The following is a 26518-nucleotide window of genomic DNA, read 5'->3' on the forward strand; positions in this document are numbered from 1 at the left end:
ACTCTCTATTATGCTTCCTAATCAATGCAATGGTGAGTCATGGAAATCCTTACATACATAGTCCCAAATCTAAGGTCAACTATGCCTAACCCTATACATGTCCCGGAGGAGAAATCAAACAATCTCAACACCTCGCACTCTCATAGAGTTGCAATGAGCTCTAGGGATTCCAACTGATAAATCTCTAACTAGATTTAGACCTAACCCTTTGGTCCAGGCGGAAGGTCCCAAGCCACAATTAAGCCCTAGATACTAAGATCATCTCAACGCTTCACTCCATTGCACGCGCAACTAGGCCCTAGCGGAGGTTCATCCCTTAAACCATTCACTCTATTATGGCCGCAAAGAACTCGAGGAACGGAGATAGAATCTATCACGTCGGAGGGGAAAGGGGACGCTCTTGTACCTCTCCACTCATCCCTCTCAACCCTCTCTAACCTAGCTTTTGTCTAACCCTCGTGGTGTGTCACTCACTCACAAGGTTACCAACAAGAACTCTCAACCCTAATGTCACTCTAGGAAAAATGTTCATATAATCAAGCATTCAAGGTTGGAACTCACAATAAACATCAATTTATTGAAAGCATAACAAAGAAGTTCAATGAAAGCGAATACATCCTAGGGTTAACAATCACCCAAATACCTACTAGGGGTTTAGCTCTCCATGGAGCAAAATACAATCAAAGAAATAGAATGTAAAAGCAATGAATCATAAAGAAACGCCCTCAATGGTCGTGTCGATGGTCTTGTAGAGAGTCCTCTACTCGTCGTTCAAGGATTCCCTCGTCCGGTATAGGATACGCCTCAACGGAAGCTCCCCTACCAACCTTCTTCCTAAGGAATGACGATGTCAGAGCCGTAGAACCTCTCCAAAACCTTGGCCAATACCCCTCAAAACTGTAGCCGCAGCCCTGTCTCAAGTTGGGGAAAAGATGAAGAAAAGAATATCAAAATCGAGGCTGAATCGGTTTTAAATAGGGATGGAATCGGGCAACTCCACCGGCGTGGATAATACACGAGCCCGTGCGGAATTTCCATACGGGCGTGGATAATTTCCACACGCTCGTATGGATTCTCTATTTCTCTGGTTTCTCGGTTGGCTATGAATAGTGCTGCTATAGTACTTGCCACAGTGCTGCTACAGGGCTCTGCTACAATCTTCGACCTGAATAACTTCCCAATTCCATACTTTCATCGGGGTAACGCAAACTAGCACACGTTCACGTCGTGAATCACTTGCTTCTTCAATGATATATATGTTGGTGGAGCTCCTGTTCTTATATGCTTAAGACGGAATGCTCGAGTGTGACTGCCTTTGTGCCCCTCCAAATGGATGTGCTCACTCGAATGCGAGGAGGTTGGCACACACTCTAACATCTCACACCTGTCCTATGTCTTCGCGTTTGAACCTTAGCAAGATCTCCTCCAAAATAGGTGCATTATGATCCACATTGGCCTATTTCCTTCATACTCAGCCTCACAACCATACCTGCATAAAAGTAACATAAAAGCACACATATTAATGTAAAAACCTGAGAAAAGTAATGCTCAACATAAGGAAAGAATGCTTCGCATTCATATCACACAAGCACTTATCATATGTATAGCAAGATCTCCACCAACGGTTCAATTTATTGAAGAAGGAAAGTGATATATGATGTAAACGTGTGCCCGTTTATGTTACCTCGATGAAAGCATGGATTCGGGAGTGTTTCAGGCGGTACTGTAGCAGGTAATGTAGCAAAACACTATAACAGGTATTGTTCACAACCGGCCGAAGAAGGAGTAAAACAGAGAATCCACACGGGCGTGCGTTAATTCCACACGCCCGTGCAGAAAATCTATGGGGCCACCCACAGGGGCGTGTGGATTCCTGATTCCAGCCCTTTAAAAGTCGATTTCAGCATTCTTTTCTCCATCTTTTCCCCAACTTGAGAGAGGGCTTCAGCTATGGTTTTGAGAGGTATTGGCCAGCGATTTGGAGAGGTTCTATGGCTCCGACATCACGCTCCATTTGGAAGAAGGTCAGTGGGAGAGTTTTCGTTGGCACTGATCCCGCGATGTGTATCCTAGGCTAGATAAAGGGACTCTTGGACGAGTAGAGGACACTCCAGAAGACCATCGCCATGACTATCGAGGGGGTTTTCTATGGATTCTTTGCTTTTACATTTGATTTCATTGATTGTAATTAGCTCCATGGAGAGCTAAACCCCCTAGTGGGTACATGGTATTTGTCAACCCTAGGATGTATATGTTTTATTGAACCTTTTATTATGCTTTCAATTAATTGATTTTTTATTTGAGTTCCAATCTTGTATGCTAGATTATATGAATACTCTCTTAGATTGACACTAGGGTTGAGAGTTCTTGTTGGTAACCCTTGTGAGTGAGTGACACACCACGAGAGTTAGATAAAACTAGATTGGAGAGGATTGAGAGGGTGAGTCGTTAGGTAGCGGAGCATCCCCTTTCCCCTCCAGTGTGATTTATTCTACCTCCATTTCCTTGAGTTCTTTGCGGTCATGATAGAGTGAATGGGCTAAGGGATGGCCTTTCGCTGGGGCTTAGTTGCAGGTGCAACGGAGTGAAGCGTTGAAGTGATTTTAGCACCTAGGGCTTAATTATTGATAGGGACCTTCCACCTGGACCAAAGAGTTAGGTCTACATCTAGGAAGAGGATTTATCATTTGGAATCCCTATAATTCATTGCAATTCTATATGAGTGCGATGTTGAGTGGTTATTCAATTTCTCCTGCGGGGCATGTATAGAGTTAGACATGGTTGACCTTAGATTTAGGATAATGTATTTAAGGATCTTCATGACTCATTATTGCATTAGTTAGAAAGTATAATAGAGGATTCTTGCACATGAAACGATTGTCCTAGGCGGAGCAATATTCGGGTACCCCATTTATATCGTTTGCCTTACGTTCTTCTTTACTTGTGCTGTCTTTCTTGTTTCTTTTATTTTGTTATTTTACACGTTGTCACACATATCACTATTCATCTTTCACTTAGTTAAGAAACAATTTAAGTGTTTTTATTCGCTACTCCCTGTGGATACGATACCCCACTCATCTGGGATTTTATTACTTCGACAAACTCGTGCACTTGCGGGACATACGCAAGGGGCGTTGTCAAAATACACGCCAGGACTGTATCTGCACACCAATCCCATCAATATCATTGTATCCAGGACTAACGATGAAGGGATGGTCATCTTCTCAGCCTCACAAATGGCGTCCAGCAAACCCATGCCCAGGATGAGTCTGGCAATATACGGGCCTGAGAAATTGACACCCACTCCTTGCACCATCGAATACAAATATAATAGCTCTTGCCGGCTTAGGACTCCCATGCTATCACCATGGCCATTCACCGACCGGCTCAAAATGTCATGCAGATAATGGTAGGCCGTTCGGGAAAGGTACGTGGCCTTGGACACTCCAAGATAGTGCTGCCTCTGGCCACACAAAGTGTTGTAAGCTCTCTGAGGAGTCAAGCTACCTGGATAGTCTGTCGGTAGTCAATCATACTCCTCAGTATCAGTGAATGTATTCTCATACAGTCCCAACTGGATTGAAAACTGTGTCACGCTCATGTTGTAGTGATGTCTGAATGCTCTAAACTTATAGCATCGACATTGTCGAATCTAGCATAAGATCGGTCAAACTCGAATGATGATAGCACCTCAAGTGTAAGCGTAGGGATGACAGGCTCTCTAATCAACAGTAACTGACTCCAACCTTCCATTGAGACGAGATCCTCAACCTAATTATCAAACTCATCTCCCTACTGTATCTCCCACAATATGTCATGTCTAAGAAGCAAGACTGTCCGAACCAAAGCTTCGATAACTTCTCAGATCGGACCTGCTGCTCGGGGACAGTGAATCCCATATTCTCTAGCTCAGGGGATGGCTCACGCGGGGCCTTGTCAGCTTGCTTCTTTGATCGGGGTACCATATCTGCAAAAATTGAAAAAGAATTGATCAAAGAAACCCACAAAATACTACTGCAGAAATCCACACGGTCGTGTGAAAATTCCACAAGCCCGTTTGGGTACACGAGGCATGAAACCGCCCAGCCGCACATCAAAAATTCAAAAACACATCTTAATTTTGTTTCTAACTTTGTTCTAAACATACAATGATCATTTAATCGTAGAAATGAAGCAACATTCACCAATTTAACCAATCAAAATCGAGTAATGGTGACAAAAGCAAAGAAAAATGGTTTACAGATGAGATAAAGATGAAAATGTTGAATACAGCCGGAAATTGCAAGCAAGACCCTCTAAATCAACAGTGCGAGGTCGGGAAAGTAATGGAGAGTGATCTTTGAGTGAATAGAGATGTAATAATGAAGAAGACCAAAAGGATTTTAAAGAAAACCCACGCTTTTTCATTTCTATACATCCACACGGGCGTGTGAAAATTACCCACGCCCGTGTGACTCCACAAGAGAGACCCACAGGGGAAGATGCATGCCCCTGTGTGCTCTCGAGAAAACACTCAATGCTTCTGACCACAACCACACAGGCGTGTGAAAATTCGCCACACCCTTATGCTCGACCCACAGGGCCAAACGCATGCCCCTGTGGCTTCTCTGGCTAACCCGAGAAAACTCTCTAAGTATGTCACACGGCGGTGTGAAAATTCCACAAGGGTGTGGAGCTTCACTGGACCAGCACACAGGGGCACTCACACGCCCCTGTGTATTCTCAGGTTGGAGGAGAGCTTTTCTATAGAGATTTACACGGGCATGCGGAAATTACCCAGGCTGTGTGTTTGTTAGAGGGTCATCCACAGGGGTAGACACACGCCTCTGTGTCATCTCGGGAAAATCTCTCAGTCTCTGCAGGATGACACACACCCATGTGGAAATTACCCACGGGCATGTGACTGTCACAAGGTTGTTCACAGGGGCGAGTCAACGCTCATGTGTCCTCTCGGGATGAGCTCACAGTAGAGACCCACGGCCTTGTGGAAATTCCACGCGGGTATGCGTTTTCTCTGGATGACATAGGAAAATCTGTAGGCTCTGCAGAAAAACCCTAAACATGTAAATATACTCACAGCCTATCCTATCATGCAACATATACCTGAGAAAACATGAAAAACTCACTCAAATGACCAATAACTTTGCCAAACACATTCAAGCACAAGATAACAACAAATAATCCACATGAAAATCACAGCAATAGCATATAAAAATCAAGACACCAACACTCAAAGCCTTATTAATGCAAACACTAAACTAAACACTAGAAAATAGTAAAGACTTGGGTTGCCTCCCAAGAAGTGCCTATTTAACATCACTTAGCTTGACGTACCTTTTCTTACATCACGGGGGCTCATAAATGAAGGTTTCCCTCTTACCCATGACTTGGAAGCATGATGAACATAGTCTCTTGAAGGTAGAGGTAGAGTTATCGAGCTTGTTACCGACCCAAGGGTTCGTCACCCTTCTTCCATTCTTACGCATCCCCAATAGCCTTGGGGTGTTTCTTTTGGTGTCTTTTTGATTGCTTCATATTCCAAAGCACCTTCTTTAAAATCCCCAGGGTAGATGGTACTTTCTCCTCTAAAATAAGCATTAATACTTCTTCCTCCTTCACTTCTTGGTCTAGCAACCCCCGTACGGGTCCGGATTCAACATTTCCTGCACATATTCATCAATTAGTTTATTGGTAGTGTCAAGAAAATATAGAGTATCATCAAAGTTAAGAGAATATCACATGGCTTCGGCGAGGTGGTAGGTCCACTTGTCGTAGCCCACCCTCAGTATCCACTCCCCACTGTCCATGTCGATAAGTACCTTGGAAGTGCACAAGAAAGGAATCCCAGGTATCAAAGGAACATCTACATCCTCATCGACACCCAACACTACGAAGTCTACAGGAAATATGTACTTGTCAACCTTGACAAGCATGCCTTCAATGATGCCCCTCGGATATCTCACCGTTTGGCCCGCCAATTGTAATATCATTTGAGTGGGCCTAGACTCTCCCATGCCTAGCTTCTGAAAGAAAGAGTACGGCATGACTTTGATACTATCCCCTGAGTCCGCCAATGCCATCTCTTCACCCAAATTGCCAATGTTGTAGGGGATGATGAAGATTCCTCGTGTCTTTTTTTGTTCAGCATATTCTTTTGCAACACCACCGAACAAGAGGCATCTGGGATCACCGATGTACTCTCTTCCAATTTCCTTTTGTTAGTTAAAAGATCCTTCAAAAACTTCGCATACCTAGGAATTTGAGATAATGTCTCGACAAAAGGAATGTTTATGTGAAATTGCTTAAATAGGCCCAGAAACTTCTTATACTGCTAGTCATTTTGGTCGTCTTCAATCTTGAGGGGTATGGAATTCTTGGCTTGTAAGATGGGGGTGTCACCTCCTTCTCCTTGTTCGCTCTTTCCTCAACCTCCATGACCTCGGGTGCTTCAACATTGGCCTTCTCACTCAGAAGCCTACCCTCAACCTCACGACCACTTCTCAAAGTATCTCCTTCACATGTTTTCTTGGATTGGTCTTTGTGTTACTCGGCAAGCTTCCTTGTGGTCTCTCCGATAGAGACTTTGCAATTTGCCCCACTTGATTCTCTAGATTGTGCAATGAAGCTGTGTGGTTGCGAACTGTAGCCTCGACCGATTGAAACTGTGTATCCGATAATTACACAAATCTGGTCAAGGCTTTCTCTAAGTCAGTCATCCGAGTCTCCAAGCTTGAAACTCTATTCTCTATGTGTGGGGCTTGTTGTTGAAAACCATGTGGTGCCATGGCCTTTTGCTGCCCTTAGTTACTCTATGAGAAATTGGGGTAGTTTCTCTACCTTTTTTTGTAGGTGTTTCTATAAGGATTACCTTGTACTCTTCCCGAATTGCCCACAAAATCTACTTGTTCAGTCAGGGTTGAAATGGCAATCGAAAAAGGATAATTAAATGACATATGTGAACCCCTACAACCATCACAACTCATGATAGCGGCCACCCTCGGTGAAGTTAATGTATGCAATTTCGTGCTCAATGCCTCTACTTGGGCTGACAAAGATGTAACCGCATCGATCTCATAGAGTCCATCCGCTTTCTTCTTTTCCCTTGCATTCCATTGGTAGCTATTCATGGCTATTTTTTCTACCAACTGTGGGCTCCATCTGGGGTCTTATCCCCATTGTACCTCCTGCGGTGGCATCTAGAAGTTGTCTTGTACATGGATTCAGTTCATTGTAGAAAGTCTGAATGATCATCCATTTGGGAAATCCGTGTTGTGGACACTTCCGCAAGAGATCCTTGAATCGCGCCCAAGTCTCAAACAAGGATTCAAGCTCCATCTGAACAAATAATGATATCACATTACGAAGCTTTACCGACTTTAGCGGAGGGAAGTACTTTGCAAGAAAAGCCTCGACCATTTCATTCTAAGTCGTGATGGATGCTTTTGGCAAGGAATGAAGCCACTATTTGGCTCTTCTTTTAAAAAAGAATAGGAAAGCCCTCAATCTGATAGCATCATCTGAAACATTGTTGATCTTCAGCATGTCACAAACTTCCAGGAAGTTTTCGATGTGATTGTTTGGATCCTCATCAGCCAAACCATTAAACTGCGCTAACTACTGAATCATTTGGATGAATGTTGGCTTCAGCTCAAAATTTGGAGCTCTAATCGGGGGTCGTACAATACTTGATTGTGTGCCCAAAACTGAGGGTTTGGTATAGTCTGACAATGTCCTCTGTTGTTCATTTTGCTCTGCCATATTGTCTGACCCTTCAACTTCTATTTCAGCTTGATTGGATGGTTCTTGCACAGCCTCGACCATTTCATTCTAAGTCGTGATGGATGCTTTTGGCAAGGAATGAAGCCACTATTTGGCTCTTCTTTTGAGAAAGAATAGGAAAGCCCTCAATCTGATAGCATCATCTGAAACATTGTTGATCTTCAGCATGTCACAAACTTCCAGGAAGTTTTCGATGTGATTGTTTGGATCCTCATCAGCCAAACCATTAAACTACGCTAACTACTGAATCATTTGGATTAATGCTGGCTTCAGCTCAAAATTTGGAGCTCTAATCGGGGGTCGTACAATACTTGATTGTGTGCCCAAAACTGAGGGTTTGGTATAGTCTGACAATGTCCTCTGTTGTTCATTTTGCTCTGCCATATTGTCTGACCCTTCAACTTCTATTTCAGCTTGATTGGATGGTTCTTGCACAGCCTCGACCATTTCATTCTAAGTCGTGATGGATTCTTTTTGCAAGGAATGAAGCCACTATTTAGCTCTTCTTTTGAGAAAGAATAGGAAAGCCCTCAATCTGATAGCATCATCTCGAAAACATTGTTGATCTTCAAGATGTCACAAACTTCCGTGAAGTTTTTCGATGTGATTGTTTGGATCCTCATCAGCCAAACCATTAAACTGCGCTAACTACTGAATCATTTGGATGAATGCTGGCTTCAGCTCAAAATTTGGAGCTCTAATCGGGGGTCGTACAATACTTGATTGTGTGCCCAAAACTGAGGGTTTGGTATAGTCTGACAATGTCCTCTGTTGTTCACCAATCATCTTAGTGTACGTTTAAGTTCAGGATCACCTTTAATTAAAATCGAAGGGTTCCCTCGTGTCATAACCTGGAGCTGCACCAAAAGAAAGAAAACAAATCAGAATGATGATAGAATAAGAAGATGTGAAATAGAATAAATGAATGAATGAATAGCTAAGATAGCAAAGTACAAAGTATCTTTATACACCTACTCCCCGGCCACGGTGCTGATAACGCCCCTTCCGTGTGACCCGCAAGTGCACGGATTTGTTGAAGTAATAAATCCCAAGTGAGTGGGTATCGTATCTACAGGGAATAGTGAATAGAAATACAATGATTTCTATTTAACTATGATATGAATGAATTGATGGTAGTATGAATAAAATTGATATAAAAAGAGATAAAAGAAACAAGAAAGAGAGGCGTGATAAAATGAAAGGAAAGGTCATCGATAAAAGTGGGGCACTCGGACATTGCTCCTCCTTGGGTTATTGCTTCAAGTGCAAGACCAACTATTATGTCTCCTAACTGATGCTTAATGAGTCGCGGAAATCCTAAAATACGCGGTCCGAAACCTAAGGTCAACCATGACTAACTCTATACTCTACCTCGGCAGAGAAATTGAACAGTCTCAACATCTCACAGTGTATAAAGTTGCATGAAGTTCTAGGGATTCCAAGTGATAAATCCTATTCCTATATGTAGACCTAAACCTTTGGTCCAGGTGAAAGGCCCGTAGTCACAATTAAGTCCCAGATACTAAAGTTTACTTCAACGCTTCACTTTATCAGTCGCGTAACTAAGCCCCAGTGGAGTTCATCCTTTAGCACTTCACTCTATTATGATCACAAAGAACTCTAGGAAATTGATGTAGGATAAATCACACCAAAAGGAAAAAGGGATGCTCCGCTACCTCTCGACTCACCCTCTCGACCCTCTCCAATCTAGCTTTGTCTAACCTTCATGGTGTGTCACTCACTCACAAGGCTTACCAAGGTGAACTCCCAACCCTAGTGTCACTCTAAGGGAAAATTCATTCAATAAGCATTCAAGAATGGAACTCAATTAAGGAAAGCATAATAAAAGGTCAATGAAACAATAACATTCTAGGGTTTACAAGTCCAACCACCCACTAGGGGGTTTAGCTCTCCATGGAGCAAGATACAATCAACAATGAAACCAAAAGTAAAAACAAGTAATCCATAGAAACACCCACTCAGTATTCATGTCGATGGTCTTGTGGAGTAGCCTCGTCTTCTTCAAAAATCCCCTTATCAAGCCTAGGGCACACCTCGCCGGATCGGTGCCGACGAAAGCTTCCCCAATAACTATCTTCCAAGAGAATAGCGGTGTTGAAGCCGGAGAACCACTCCAAAAGCCTTGCCAAAACCTCTCTAAACCCTAGCCGCTGGCATCTCAAAAGATGGAAAAAGTGATGATGAAATTGGGTTAAAAAACGGCTTTAAATATGCTGGAATCGGGCATCCGCATGGCCCTGTGGATTTCCACATGCCCCTGTGGAATTTTTACACAGGCCTGTGGAATTTCCACACGCCCGTGTGGATTCTCTGGAATCCTGATTTTCTGCAGGCTATAAATAGTAACTATTACAGTAAATTGCTACATGGAGTTTCGTACACATTCATGTATCTTTGAGCCCAACTTGTGTCTTCGCATTTGTTCCTTCCAAGATATCATCAAATAGTACATTCATGATCTATTTTGGCTTCTTTCTTTCATATTTGGCTTCACAACCCTACATGCACAAAAGAGCACAAATACACATGTATTAGAGCTTAAATCTGATAAAAGTAATGCTCATCATAAGGAAAGAATACTTCGCATTCTTAACACACAAGAATTTATCAGGCACCAAAAACTTGACAACGCCCCTTGCATATGACCCGTAAGTGCACTAGTTTGTCGAAGTAATAAATCCCAAGTGAGTGGGTATCGTATCCATAGGGAGTATGGAATAAAAACACTCAAGTTGCTACTTAACCAAGTGAAGATGAAACAATGATTATGTTGATAAGATGTAATGTAAGCAAGGATAAAAGAGACAAGAAAGAGACACACAAATAAGTGAGAGGAAGGGCAATCTATATGAAGTGGTACTTGGATATTTCTCCAGCTAGGATTATCACTTCAAGTGCAAAGCCAACTATTATGCTTCCTAACTAATGCTCAATGAGTCATGGACATCTTAAGATACATGGTCCCAAACCTAAGGGCAACTGTGACTAACTCTACACTATGCCTTGTGAAGAAATAAAACAATCTCAACACCTCACACTGTGTAAAGTTGTAAGATGCTCTAGAGATTCCAGCTGATAAACCCTATTCCTATATATAGACCTAACCCTTCGGTGCAGGTGAGAGCCCCTAGTCACAATTAAGCCACAGATACTAAGGATTACGTCAATGTTTCACTCTGTTGCTCGTGCAATTGAGCCCCAAGGGAGTTCTTCTCTTAGTACTTCACTCTATTGTGACCGCAAAGAACTCTAGGAAATGGAGGTAGGATGAATCACACTGGAGGGGAAAGGGGACGCTCCGCTACCTCTTGACTTACCCTCTCGACCCTCTCCAATCTAGCTTTGTCTAACCCTCATGGTGTGTGACTCACTCCCAAGGCTTACCAATGTGAACTCTCAACCCTAGTGTCACTCTAAGGGAGAAATCATTCCATAAGCATTCAAGATTGGAACTCTATTAAAACATCAATTAAGGAAAGCATAGTAAAAGGTTAATGAAATAAATACATCCTACGGTTCACAAATCCAAATACCCACTAGGGAGTTTAGCTCCCCATGGATCAAGATACAATCAATAGTGTAATGAAAAGTAAAAACATGAAATTTATAGAAAAATCGGCTCGGTATTCATGTCGATGGTCTTGTGGAGTAGCCTCATCCTCACCAAAGGTCCATTGTCAAGCCTAGGGCACACCTCACAGGATCGGTGTCGATGAAAGATTCCCCAATAACTATCTTCGAAGACAAACACGATGTCAAAGCTATAGAACATCTCCAAAGGCCTTGCTAATACCTCTCCAAACCCTAGCCACAGGCCTCTCAAAAGATGAAGAAAAGATGGAAAGAAAGATGCTGAAATCGGGCTGAATCGCGGCTTTAAATAGGCTGAATCAGGCATCCATACGGCCCTGTTGAAATTCCACACGGGCATGTGGATTCTCTAGAATTCTGATTTTTAGTGGGCTGTGAATAGTCTCAGCGGGCTGTGAAGAGTAGCTGCTATAGTAAAATTACTACATTGTTTTACTATAGTACCTTCTACAGTACTCTGCCAAAATACTCCCGAGTCCATGTTTTTCATCGAGGCAACATAAAACGGGCACACGTCTATGCCGTAGATTGCGTCGTTTCTTCAATGAAAGGACTCATTGGTGAAGATCTTGCTATCATTGCATAAGGCGGGATACATAAATATTACTGCCTTCGTGCCCCTCCAACTCAATGTAATTGTTTGAATTTATGGAGGTTGGCACACATTCACGTATCCTTGAGCCCAACTTGTGTCTTCGCATTTGTTCCTTCCAAGATTTTATCAAATAGTGTATTCACTATCTATATTAGCTTCATTTTTTCATATTTGGCTTCACAACCCTACATGCAGAAAAAAACACAAATGCACATGTATTAGTGCCAAAATCTAATAAAAGTAATGCTCATTATAAGGAAAGAATACTTTGCATTTTTAACACACAAGCACTTATCATGACTCAACCATTAACGTTTTAATAGGGAGGTTACTCTCAACTTCATGACCATTTTTCAAAGTGATCACCTTCACATACTCTCTAAGATTTGTCTGAGAATGACTTCAATTTACCCATACATTGTATACTTCACAATTTGTTCCACTTGTTTCATCAAATTATGCAATGATGCGGTGTGGTTGCGAAGTGCGGCTTCAACCGATTAAAATCTCATATCTATGATTGAATAAACTTGATTGAAGCATTCTCTAAATCGGTCATCCGGTTCTCCAGCCTTGAAACTCTGTTTTCCATATTCGGGGCTTGTTGTTGTTATTGGAAACTCGGTGGTACATAGCCTTTTGTTGCCCTTGATTACTCCGAGAAAGGTTTGGGTAGCTCCTCCACCACGGATTGTAGGCATTCCTATATGGATTTCCTTGACCTCTCATTGAATTACGTACAAAATCCACCTGTTCCACTGAAGTTGTACCACCAATAGCAATCATGGAATCAGATGGAGCACATCGTCCCTAACACCCAGTGCAACTTATCACTGATTCTAATCTTGGAAAAGTTAGAGTATCTAACTTCTTTCTCAAAGACTAAACCTGGGCTATCAATGATGTAACAACATCAATCTCAAGAAGTCCGGCTACCTTTGTTCTATCTCGTGTATTCCATTGATAACTATTCATAGTGACGAATGCCCTTTGCGTAAGTCCAGCAAGTGCACGGGGTCATCGAAGTAATAATCCCAGATGAGTGGGTATCGTATCCACAGAGAGTAGGGAGTAAAGACACTTAAATTTTTCTTAACTATGTGAAAGATGATTAGTGATATGTGTGACAAGATATCAAATAACAAAAGTAAAAGCAACAAGAAAGAGAGAACAAGTAAATGAAAAGGTAAGGCAATCGATATAAATGGGGTACCCGGACGTGATAGATTCTACCTCCGTTCCTCGAGTTCTTTGCTGCCATAATAGAGTGAATGGTCTAAGGGATGAACCTCCGCTGGGGCCTAGTTGCGCGTGCAATGGAGTGAAGCGTTGAGATGATCTTAGTATCTAGGACTTAATTGTGGCTAGGGACTTTCCACTTGGACCAAAGGGTTAGGTCTAAATCTAGGAAGAGACTTATCACTTGGAATCCCCAGAGCTCATTGCAACTCTATCCGAGTGCGAGGTGTTGAGATTGTTCGATTTCTCCTCCGGGACATGTGTAGAGTTAGGCATAGTTGACCTTAGATTTGGGACTATGTATGTAAGGATTTCCATGACTCACTATTGCATTGATTAGGAAGCATAATAGACAGTTCTTGCACTTGAAGCGATTATCCTAGGTGAAGCATCATCCGAGTACCCCATCTTTATCGATTGCCTTGCCTCCTCCTTACTTTTGCTCTCTTACTTGTTGCTTTTAATTTCTGAGAATTGAATCATTACCACACTTATCATTGTTGATACTCCACATAGCTAAGAATCGAATTAAGTGTCTTTACTCCCTACTCCCTGTGGATTCGACCCCACTCACCCGGGAACCCTTTGCTTGTCCTCAAGCAAAATTAAACATTAAACTCATTTAAAGAAAATAGAAGTGCTTGGCCTTAGGTTCACCAAGAGGATACAAGAATAAAATTCTAAAGTTATGGAGAAAATAAAACAGTAGACAAAACAATCAATGCTCTAGCAAACAATCCAATAAAAAATGAATGTGATAGAATCCGAATGCGTGTGTGTGTGAAAAACTCAACCTATGTCAACACTATGTCCACTAATAAGTTCTTATTAACACGGGACTTGTTTATGAACAAAAAGAATAGGTAGTAGCTTCACACAATCCTCTAAGGTAGCCCTTTCCCAAGATGCCTCCCTAGTGGCTTTCACACTTTCGAGGTGGTAGCTCTTTTTACCAAGGGTGGTAGCTTTCACACATCCGATGAGATAACTCTTTCTCTCATTAGGGCATAACAAGTATCCGACTTATGAGAGTAGCTACATACATCATGAGTGATAGCTCTTTCCACCCCCCATGTACAAACAACGAACAATTTCCAAATTTTATTCAACTTTTCTGATTTTTTTTTTCTATTTTTTTTTAATAGAACTAGCACACGTAAGTCCCAAACATAATGAACTAGAGTTTTCAAAGGTCTAATGAGTGAGAAGAGTGCACAAAGAGCAAACGGACAAAAATATTCAAGAAAATTGGATGAAAACTAGAGCATGATAAAATCCAATGTTTACAACCTCTAAAAACTAAGAATTAAACTCTTAACCCTTAAGTGAACCTTCATTGGCAACAAGAACATTCTCATGAAAACATAAGTACAAGTCATGTATAAGGTGAACCCTCCCCACACTTAAGATGTACATTGCCCTCAATGTACACATGTAAGCACAATAAAAAAAGCATCAATAGAAGCATAATATGTGCGGGAATGAAATTAAAATAATACTCCCCTGAACTCATCACTAACATTTGGTGAACTCTATCTCAAGGGCGCGTTGTAAGGGTTGTGAAGCTCACACGACCATGGAATAACGCACATGATCGTGTCTATGACTAAAACACCATCAACTTCACTCTCAAGGCCATCTACACGTATATAAGGGGTTCAGTGAAGCTCAACAAAAAAAAAAGACATACGAGTTCTTATTAGTAAAACAAATGAAGCACAAACTCTCTCGAAGATAATAAAGGAAAAAGATAACTAAAGTCTAAACAATAAAATAAAGAAAACTAAAAATGAGTTCAAAAGTAAAGAAATCTAAAGAATCATAAGTGGGACGCTTGAGGCATCGATATCATCTTCTGGTGTTGTCGGTGTGTCAAAAGAATGTTCTCTCATCCAAAGGTAAACCGTAGAAGATCAAAGCATTTCAGAACAAGTTTTTCGGTCCTTGGTGTCATACCTACAAATAAAGATTCAAAAGATGTCAGTTAAGCATGAATTTGATGAGTACAGGGCTCCACGAGGGGGCAGAGGGCAATCCAAGTGCTTTTTTGGCCTTATTGGGTCCCTTCCAGCCCATGCGAGAGTGTGGGAAAGCCCTGCGCCTGAGTAGGCGCATTCTAGTCTCAGCCAGGGCACCTCACGCCCGCGTGGGGCAGCCACGTGGGTGTGTGGGCTGGTCGCGCGCCCGCGTGGGTGCACAGTTCAATGGTTGGCCGGCCCACGGGGGTGCGTGTGCCAGCCACGCACCCGTGTGGACGCTCAGCGATGGCTAGAAAGCCATGATTGGGCTCCAACGCTTCCAAAAATTTTTGATCCATGCAATCTAAAGTGCTTCTACTAGATTTTCCATGAAAAACAACACTTATAAACCAATAAAAATTCATGGTTTGGCAAAATAAGGGCATGGAGAAGATGGAAGAAGGTAAATTTTACCATAGCAAATCGGTGAAGGAAAATTAATGCAAATGCCGGCAAAACACTTTTAAATTTCAAAGGAGTTGAAGAAACTTAGTTTTTATGCTCAAAAGTTTGGATTCTTGAAGATGGAGAAGTGGGAAATGAAGGGTTATAGTGATGAAGAAAATGGAAATTAACCCCTCATATTCTTATACGCCATGATAAGTGCTTGTGCGATATGAATGCGAAGCGTTCATTCCTTATGTTGAGCATTACTTTTTTTGGGTTTTTACACTAATATGTGTGTTTTTATCTTAATTTTATGCAGGTAGAGTTGTGAGGCCGAGTATGAAGGAAATAGGCCAATGTGGATCATAATGCACAAATTTTCGAGGAAATCTTGCTAAGGTTCAAACGCGAAGACATAGGTCGGGTGTGAGATGCTAGAGTGTGTGCCAACCTCCTCGTATTCTAGTTGGCACATCCATTTGGAAGGGCACAAAGGCAGTCACACTAGAGCATTCCGACTTATGCACATAGAATAAGAGCTCCACCAACTTGCCTATCATTGAAGAAGCAAGTGATCAACGACGTGAACGTGTACCCGTTGCATTACCCAGATGAAAGTATGGAACTGGGAAGCTATTCAGGTCGAATACTGTAGCAGAGCACTATAGCATATACTGTTGCAGCAATGCTCACAGACGGCCGAGAAACCAGAGAAACAGAGAATCCACACGGGCGTGTAGAAATTATCCACGCCCGTGTGGAAATTCTGCACGGGCGCGTGGAGAATCCACGCCCGTGTAGTCACCCAATTCCAGCCCTATTTAAAGCCGATTTATCCCCGATTTCGGTATTCTTTTCTCCATCTTTTCCTCAACTTGAGAGAGGGCTTCGGCTAGGGTTTCGAGGGGTTTTGGCTAAAGTTTTGGAGAGGTTCTACGGCTCCGACATTGTCATTCCTTAGGAAGAAGCTTGGTAGGGGAGCTTCGGTCGAGGCGTATCCTATACCGGACGAGGGAATCCTTGGACGACGAGTAGAGGACTTTCCATAAGACCATCGACACGACTATCGAGGGGGTTTCTTTATGAATTCATTGCTTTTACATTCTATTTCTTTGATTATACTTAGCTCCATGGAGAGCTAAACCCCTAGTGGGTACTCAGGTATTGTGAACCCTAGGATGTATTTGTTTCTTTGAACCTCTTTATTATGATTTCAATAAATTGATGTTTATTGTGAGTTCCAACCTTGAATGCTTGATTGTACGAACATTGCCCCTAGAGTGACACTAGGGTTGAGAGTTCTTGTTGGTAACCTTGTGAGTGAGTGACAAACCACGAGCGTTAGACAAAGCTAGGTTGGAGAGGGTTGAGAGGGTGAGTCGAGAGGTACAGGAGCGTCCCCTTTCCTTTCCGGCGTGATAGATTCTACCTCCGTTCCTCGAGTTCTTTGCGGCCATAATAGAGTGAATGGTCTAAGGGATGAACTTCCGCTGAGGCTTACTTGCGCGTGCAACGGAGTGAAGCTTTGAGGTGATTTTAGTATCTAGGGCTCAATTGTGGTTAGGGACCTTCCACCTGGACCAAAGGGTTAGGTCTATAATTAAGAAGAGATTTATCACTTGGAATCCCTAGTGCTCATTGCAACTCTATGCGAGTGCGAGGTGTTGAGATTGTTCGATTTCTCCTCCGGGATATGTATAGAGTTAGGCATAATTTTACCTTAGATTTGGGACTATGTAATTAAGGATTTCCACGACTCACCATTGCATTGATTAGGAAGCATAATAGAGGGTTCTTGCACTTGAAACAATTATCCTAGGTAGAGCATTATCCGAGTACCCCATCTTTATCGATTGCCTTACCCCCTTCTTTACTTTTGCTCTCTTACTTGTTGCTTTTACTGTTGAGAATTGAATCATTGTCACACTCATTATCATTGATCTTTTACATAGCTAAGAATCGAATTAAGTATTTTTATTCCCTACTCCCTGTGTATTCGATACCCGCTCACCCGGGATTATTACTTTGACAAACCCGTGCACTTGCGGGATATACGCAAGGGGACCTTGTCAAGTTTTTGGCACCGTTGCCGCGGAGCTAGGCGTTTAAAGATACTTTGCACATTGTTTTCTTAGCTATTTACCCTTCATTCTATTTCACATCTCTTCTCTATCACCGTTCTGATTTGTTCTAAAAATAAAAAATAAAAAAAAAATAATTTATTTCACACTTTCTTATTCTTCCATCATTCTCATTTGTTTTTTTTTGTCATGTCTTACTTTTTTTTGCAAGGATTTTAAATGATGATTGACCAAGTCATTGCTCTACATTTGCAGGTTGAAGCTCTGAGTGAAAAAGTTGATAGAATTTTAGCTTCACAACAACAGAACATTCCATGTTACAACGCATATCATCCAATTGAAGTGAGCTACCCAAACGTATTATGGGATAATGGTGAACAACATTGGGAGGCACTTCAAGAGGAATGTCAAACGGGTGAGATACTCGGAGAAGATGCACACTAAGATGTCAAACGGGTGAGATACTCCGATGTCTACGTCCAAAATATGGAGACCACACTAAGATGTCATGAAGCCTCCTTTAAAAACCTTGAGCATTAATTAGGAGGGATACTTGACACACTCTCCAAGGAACAACAAGCATTTGAGCAAGCAATTCAAGTTCCTTGTAGAGATGATGTGGTAGTGAACGACAATGAAGAAGTTGGACAAATTGAGTACATTGGTGTAGAAAATGAAAAGGGAGAAGCTGAATACCATTTTGAAATTTTGGACAGTGTGAATGAAGATTGTGCTTGTGAGCGAGAAAATTTTCAAGGGGATTTGCTAGAGTCATGTTCCTTTCAAGCTGAAAATACACAAGAAGAAGTAAATCCTAAGGTAATGGAACAAGCACCACTTTTTGGGATTGATCAATTCATAAATTACAAGAAAACGATTTTGGGTTTGGGAGAAGATGTGGGTAGGAGATTGAAACCATCTAATGACCCACCCGAATTGTTTCCTTGGAGGCCAAAGGTAAGATGGTTGGACTCTCCAACAAATATTCCACCCCGACAAGAAAAATTTTGGTTTAAGGGAAGTAGCTATGCAATGTCTAGTCGGGAGGAACATACTCTTTTCAAGCCTCCATAAGGTAAATAAGAGGTATGTCAAGCTTAGTGACGTAAAACAAGCGCTTCATGGAAGACAACCCAAGCAATTACTGTTTTCCTAGTTTTTAGTTTAGTGTTTGCATGAATAAGAGCTTGAGTGTTGGTGTTTTGATTCTTATAGGCCATTGCTATGCTTTTCTTGTGGACCGTTGGTGTTATCTTGTGCTTTCATGTGTTTTGGTGAAGTTTTGGTCGTTTGAGCTATTTCATATGTTTTTCACTGGTAAAACTTACATATTAGGGCAGGCTCTGAGTGTGTAAACATGTTAAAAAATTTTTTGCAGAGCCTGCAGAATTTTCTAAGGCATCCAGAGAAAACACACGGGCGTGTGGAATTTCTGCACGCCCGTGGATTTGCACTGCGAGCTCATCCAGAGAAGGCACAGGGGCGTGTGGCTGCCCCTGTGAATGATCATGCGACTGTCACACGCCCGCGGGTAATTTCCGCACGGGCATGTGAATTCCTACAGAGTTGGGTGGTTTATCCAGATAGCACACAGGGGCGTGCACTCGCCCCTGTGGGTGACCTTGTGAAAAATCGCACGGGCGTGGGTAATTTTCGCACGCCCGTGCGAATCTCTGCCGAGGATCTCTTCATCCCGAGAAGACACAGGGTCGTGCGTTTGTCCCTGTGAGTTTGGCTGTGAATGTCCACGCCCGTGTGGAATTTTCGCATGGGCGTGGGTCTTACAGAATTTTCTCGGTTCCATGGAGAGTCCACAGGGGCGTGCGTCTGCCCCTGTGGGTCGGGCACACAGGCGTGGGTAGTTTCCACACGCCCGTGTGGATGTACAGAATATGCTAGAACTACAGGTTTTCTTTAAAATCTTTTCGGGTTTCTTCATCTTTTCACCCTCATACGTCTTGAGAACACATCCTTGCTCTCTCCTGACCTCTCACCGTCGTTTTAGAGGGTTGTTAATTGAGTTTTCCGGCCGTTTTCTAGTCTTTCATTCTCATTTTGTCGGTAAGCTTCTCTTTCTCTTTTCTTTTCCAATCTTCATTTACTTTGCAGCACCAGCGTCATCTTCACCAGCAACGAAAACAGATGTACTAGCTATTGACACCGACACTTGAGGCATCTTTACTTTCTTTGTTCTTATTTTTCGCATTTTATTTTCTGCATTTTATTTTGGATTGGTATACTCAGAATGAATTTTCCTTCTGAGTTTATTTTCATTTTGTGATCTTGAGTTGTATTCATTTCTCTATATTTTGTATACTCGAGTTGTTTTTATTTTATTGAGCTTCACTGACCCCCCCCCCTCGTGTATGCTTGCAGATGGTCTTGTCTTCTTGGGAATTGAGACTTAGTCATGGGCACGCCCAAGGTGCTGAGTCACTTGGCCGTGTGAGCCTCTCAACCCATCGGAGCACTACTCCCATGGAATTAGCTTCATCAAACGCAACACTAGGAGTCGGGGGATCATTGTTTTGATTGCTTACCCCACATCTATTTTTGAATGATATATATTTTGAGAGAGTTTGCATGTGTACATTGGGGACAATGTACAACTTAAGTGTGGGGGGGAGTTTCATAATGCGCACATCTTTTCTATTATTCTTGATTGATATATGCTCACATAGGCAATGACGGTTCACCTTGGTTGCAATGATTGTATTCTTGAGTTTAGGAGAATTTCTAACATTATATGTTTTCATGATCTAGTTCTTGCTTGAATTTTTAGGAATTTTTGCCCGATTTACACTTAGTGCACTACTCACTCTTTGAACTCTATTGGAAACTCATGTTCGATGTTAAAGGGAATAGTTAGGTTTATTTTCTTGTGCCAAATCCTAAAAAAAAAATGATGAAAATGAAAAGAAGGAACAAAATAGTTTTATTGTTTATTTGTGTTTGTTGGGTGGAAAGAGCTACCACCTATGAAGTATGAAGCAACTCTCATAAGTCGGATACTAGTCATGCCTAATGAGAGAAAGAGCTATCTCATAGGATGAGTGAAAGCTACCACTCAGGTAGAAACAGCTACCACCTCGAAAGTGTGAAAGCCACCTTGGCGGCCGCTTTGGAAAGGGCTACCTTAGAGGATGTGTGAAGCTACTACCATCTTTGAAATTGTTGTCACTTTTGTAGATAAATAATTCCCTTGCACTTAGAACTTTGAGGAGTATACCTTGGGTTGTTTTGAGTGAGTTCACACACGTACACGACTTCAGGTTTTGTTTTCCTTTTTGATTCAAGTTTTTAGCAAGAGCATTGATTTTTCGTATTTAGTGTTGAAATTTCCCTCACTTGTAGAATGCTCTCTTTGTATATTTTGGTGAACCTAAGGCCAAGCACTTTCAATATTTTCTTCATGGATGCACATAATGTTTTAAGTTTTGCTTGAGGACAAGAAAAAGCTTAAGTGTGGGGGAGTTTGATAAGTGCTTGTGCGATATGAATGCGAAACGTTAATTCCTTATGTTGAGCATTACTTTTCTCGGGTTTTTACACTAATATATGTGTTTTTATGTTACTTTTATGCAGGCAGGGTTGTGAGGCCGAGTATGAAGGAAATAGGCCAATGTGGATCATAATGCACCAATTTTGGAGGAAATCTTGCTAAGGTTCAAACGCGAAGACATAGGTCAGGTGTGAGATGCTAGAGTGTGTGCCAACCTCCTCGTATTCGAGTGTGCCAACCTCCTCGTACAGTAATTTCCACACGTCCATGTGGTAGGCTATAAAACTTTTCTTCATCGACGTATCTTTGAGAGGTCTTGCAATCTTCACAAAGAGAAGGAATATGAAGATGTGGCTGCCTTTGTGCCCTTCCAACTAGTGAATTGACTCGAATCTTCTTGGAAGTTGGCACACATCTCCACGTTCATGAACTCCGCTCGTGTCTTGGTCCTTGGATTGAACAAGAACTCCCAACATTGTGCCTTTATAGCCTATCTTTGCTTCCTTTTTACTCTAGAAGGCATTCACAACCTATATGCATAAAAGAACACCAAATACACAATATGAGACATAAACAATAGTAAAAATGATGCTCAATGCATGTAAAACATATATAAAAATATGTCTACTCAAGAACTTATCAGCAAGGCTATTAGAGTGGTCGATGGCTTCAACACCGCGTTTCTCTTGGAAGATAGTTTTATGGGAAGCTTTCGTCAGCACCGATCCAGCGAGGTGTGTCCTAGGCTTGACAAGGGACCTTTGGAGAGGATGATGCGACTCCCCAAGACCATCGACATGAATACCGAGGGAATTTTTCTGTGGATTACTTGTTTTTACTTTCGAATGCATTATTGATTGTATCTTGCTCCATGGAGATCTAAACCCCCTAGTGGATAATTGGATTTGTGAACCGTAGGATGTATTTGTTTCATTAAGCTTTTATTATGCTTTCCTTAATTGATGTTTTTAATTGAGTTCCAATCTTAAATGCTTGTTGAATGATTTCTCCCTTAGAGTGGCACTAGGGTTGAGAGTTCACTTTGGTATTCATTGCGAGTGAGTAACACACCGTGAGGGTTAGATAATGCAAGATTAGAGAGGGTTGAGAGGGTGATTCGAGAGGTAGCGGAGCGTCCCCTTTCCATTCTGGTGTGATTTATCCTACCTCCATTTCCTAGAGTTCTTTGTGGTCACAATAGAGTGAAGTGCTAAGAGAGGAACTGCGCTGGGGCTTAGTTGGGCGAGCAATAGAGTGAAGCGTTATAGTAATCCTTAGTATCTTGGGCTTAATTGTGCCTAGGGGCCTTTCACCTGGACCAAAAGGTTAGATCTACATGTAGGAATAGGGTTTATCCCTAGAGCTTCTTGCAAATTTACATAGTGTGAGCTGTTGAGACTGGTAGATTTCTTAGCCGGGACATAGTGTTGAGTTAGTCACGGTTGACCTTAGGTTTGTGACCATTAATTTGTGCCTCTCTTTCCTATTTTCTTTAATCTGGTTTACATTACATTTCATCAACACAATCACTATTTCATCTTCACTTAGTTAAGTACCAACCTTGGGTGTTTCTATTCCTTACTCCCTATGGATACGATAACCCACTCACTTGGGAATTTATTACTTCGACACACCCGTGCACTTGCGGGCTACACGCTACCTCTCGACTCACCCTCTCAACCCTCACCAATCTAGCTTTGTCTAACCCTCGTGGTGTGTCACTCACTCACAAGGGTTACCAACAAGAACTCTCAACCATAGTGTCACTCTAAAGTAGCATTCATACAATCAAGCATTCAAGATTGGAACTCAAATAAAACATCAATTAATTGTAAGCATAATCAAGAGGTTCAATGAAACGAATACATCCTAGGGTTCACAAAATCCAAGTACCCACAAGGAGGTTTAGCTCTCCATGGAGCTTATTACAATTAATGAAATCAAATGTAAAAGCAAAGAATCCATACAAAACCTTCTTCACAGTCGTGACGATGGTCTTGTGGAGAGTCCTCTACTCATCCAAGGGTCCCTTTGTCCGGCCTAGGATACACCTCGCCGGATCGGTGCTGACGAAAGCTCTCCTACTAACCTTCTTCCAAATGGAGCACAATGTCAGAGCCATAGAACCTCTCCAAATCCCAAGCCAATACCTCTCAAAACCATATCCGCGGTCCTCTCTCCAGTTGGGGAAAAGATGGAGAAAAGAATGCTGAAATCGGGGCTGAAATCAGCTTTTAAAGGGCTGGAATCGGGAGTCCATACGCCCCTATGGGTGCTCCGGTGGATTTTCCACACAGATGTGGGGAATTTCCACACACCCGTGTGAATTCTCTGTTTTGCTCATTTTCGGCAGGCTGTGAACAGTACCTACTACAGTGAAATGTTACAGTGTTTTGCTAAAGTGCCTGCTACAGTGCAGGCCCAAAACACTCCTGAATCAATATTTTCATCGAGGTAATATAAACGGGCACACATTTACATCGTAGATCGCTTTGCTTCTTCAATAACGGACACGTTGATGGAGATCTAGTTAAACATGCACAAGCCGGAATGCTTGAATGTGACTGTCCCTATACCCCTCCAAATTGTTATGCTAACTTGAATACAAGGTTGTTGGCATACATTCTCGCATCTTGAACCCGATTTATGTCTTCGCGTTTGAACCCTCATAAGATTTCCTCCAAATTGGTGCATTCATGATCTACATTGGCTTCTTTGTCTAACATTCGGCTTCACAACCCTATATGCATGAAAGTAACTTAAATACACATATATTAGTGTTAAAACCCAAGAAAAGTAATGCTCATCATAAGGAAACAATAATTCATATTTTTATTACACAAGCACTTATCAGAAGTGCGCAAGAATGGCCTCCCAAGTATGAAAGGAACATCTGTATCCTCATCGATGACTAACACTATGATGTCTTCAGGAAATATGTACTTGTCGACCTTGATAAGCACGTCTTCAATGATGCCCCTCAGATGTCTCACCATTCAGTCTGCCAATTGCAATGTCATCCGAGTGGGCCTAGGCTCTCCCAATCCTAGCTTCTGAAAGAAAGAATATGGCATGACATTGATACTAGCCCCTGAGTCTGCCAATGCCATCTTTTGGTGGTCAACAAATCTTTCAAGAATTTTGCATACCTAGGCATTTGGGATAATGCCTCAACAAAGGGAATATTTATATGTATTTGCTTAAATAAACTTAGAAACTTCTTATACGGCTCGTCGGTTTGGTCATTCTTCAATCTTAAGGGGTAAAGGATTCTTGGCTTCTAGGGTGGGGAAGCCACCTCTTTCTCCTTGTTCACTCTTTCCTCAACCTCTACGACCTCTTATGCTTCAACATTGGTCTTCTCACTCGGAAGCCTACCCTCGACCTCACGACCACTTCTTAAAGTGATCGCCTTCACATGTTTTCGTGGATTGGTCTCTGTGTTAGTTGGCAAGTTTCCTTGTGTTCTCTCCGATATAGACTTCGTGATTTTCCCCACTTGATTCTCTAGATTCTGCAACGAAGTGGTGTGGTTGCGAAGTGTAGCCCCGACTGATTGAAACCGTGTATCCGATGATTACACAAATCGGGTCAAGGCTTTCTCTAAGTCGGTCATCCAAGTCTCCAAACCTGAAACTCGATTTTCCATGTTCGGGACTTGTTGTTGTTGAAAACCAGTTGGTACCATGGCCTTCTATTGCCTTTGGTCACTCCATGAAAAGTTGGGATGGCTTTTCCTACCCGAGTTGTAGGTATTGCTATATGCATGACAAACGCCCTTTGCGTATGTCCCACAAGTGCTCGGGGTCATCGAAGTAAAAATCCCAGATGAGTGGGTATTGTATCCACAGAGAGTAGGAAATAAAGACACTTAAATTGTTTATTAACTATGTGAAAGATGAATAGTGATATGTGTGACAAGATATCAAATAAAAAAAGTAAAAGCAACAAGAAAGAGAACACAAGTAAAAGAGAAGGTAAGGCAATCGATATAAATGGGGTACCCGGATATTATTCCGCCTAGGACAATCATTTCAAGTGCAAGAACCCTCTATTATGCTTCCTAAATAATGTAATAGTGAGTCGTGGATATCCTTTAATACATGGTCCCAAATCTAAGGTCAACCATGCCTAACTCTATACATGTCCTTGAGGAGAAATTGGATAGCCTCTCAACCTCGCACTTGTATAAAATTGTAATGAGTTATAGGGATTCCAAGTGATAAATCCTCTTCCTATATGTAGAACTAACCCTTTGGTCCAGGTGGAAGGTCCCTGGCTATAATTAAGGCCTAAGTGCTAAAATCACTTCAACGCTTCACTCCATTGCACCCGTGATAAGTGCTTGAGTAGACATATTTTTATATATGTTTCACATGCATTGAGCGTCATTTTTATCATGGTTTATGTCTCATATTGTGTATTTGGTGTTCTTTTATGCATATAGGTTGTGAATGCTTTGAAGAGTAAAAAGGAAGCAAAGATAGGCTATAAAGACACAATGTTGGGAGTTCTTATTCAATTCAAGGACCAAGACACGAGAGGAGTTCATAAACCTGGAGATGTGTGCCAACTTCCAAGAAGATTCAAGTCAATTCACTATTTGGAAGGGCACAAAGGCAGCCACATTTTCATGTTCCTTCTCTTTGTAAATATTGCAAGACCTCTCAAAGATACCTCGATGAAGAAAGGTTTATAGCCTACCACATGGACGTGTGCCCGGACATCTGGCCTCAAGAGAAGAGTGTTTGGACTGCATTTTGTGAAATTCCTGCAGCCCACGCGGGCGCGTGAAAAATCCACACGGGCACGTGGGGGCACGTGACAGGCGCGGTTTTGGGCTTTAAATAGGCCGTTTGCCCTATTTTTGAGGGACTTTTTGCGAGGGGTTTCGCGAGCACTTTGAAGGCAAGGCGGCTAGGGTTTTGGAGGAGGTCTTTGGTGATATTGGGGGGCATCCATCACCATCTTTGATCGATCTTTTCTCCGTCATAGCATAGAGGGAGCCTTCGGCGACCTGGCTTCGGAGAAGAATTCTTCAAGATGTTCGGCGATCCATCAAGGCCATCATCACAAATTTAAGGGGGTTTTACTTCATGGTTTTCATTGCTTTTCATTGTATTCATCATTGTTTTGTAACTTGCTCCACGGAGGGCTAGACCCTAGTAGGTATTTGGGTATGTGAACCCTAGGATCTATGTTTTTGTAATGATTTGCTTTATGTTTCTATTAAATCCGAGTTGATTTAAGTTTTAATCATGTATTCCCATTGCTTTCATGTTTAATTAATCCTTGTGGTTGACTG

General features: G+C 42.0%; 1 non-coding gene across 1 annotated transcript; it reads left to right on the forward strand.

Annotated features, from left to right (window-relative positions):
• Positions 1-7261: 7261 nt before the first annotated feature.
• LOC120271290 lies at positions 7262-7368 on the forward strand. The gene has a single exon (XR_005539907.1). It is a non-coding gene; the product is annotated as a small nucleolar RNA R71 (small nucleolar RNA).
• Positions 7369-26518: the final 19150 nt, after the last annotated feature.

The sequence above is a fragment of the Dioscorea cayenensis genome, chromosome 10, assembly GCF_009730915.1.
Source record: "Dioscorea cayenensis subsp. rotundata cultivar TDr96_F1 chromosome 10, TDr96_F1_v2_PseudoChromosome.rev07_lg8_w22 25.fasta, whole genome shotgun sequence".
Classification (NCBI taxonomy): Eukaryota; Viridiplantae; Streptophyta; class Magnoliopsida; order Dioscoreales; family Dioscoreaceae; genus Dioscorea; species Dioscorea cayenensis.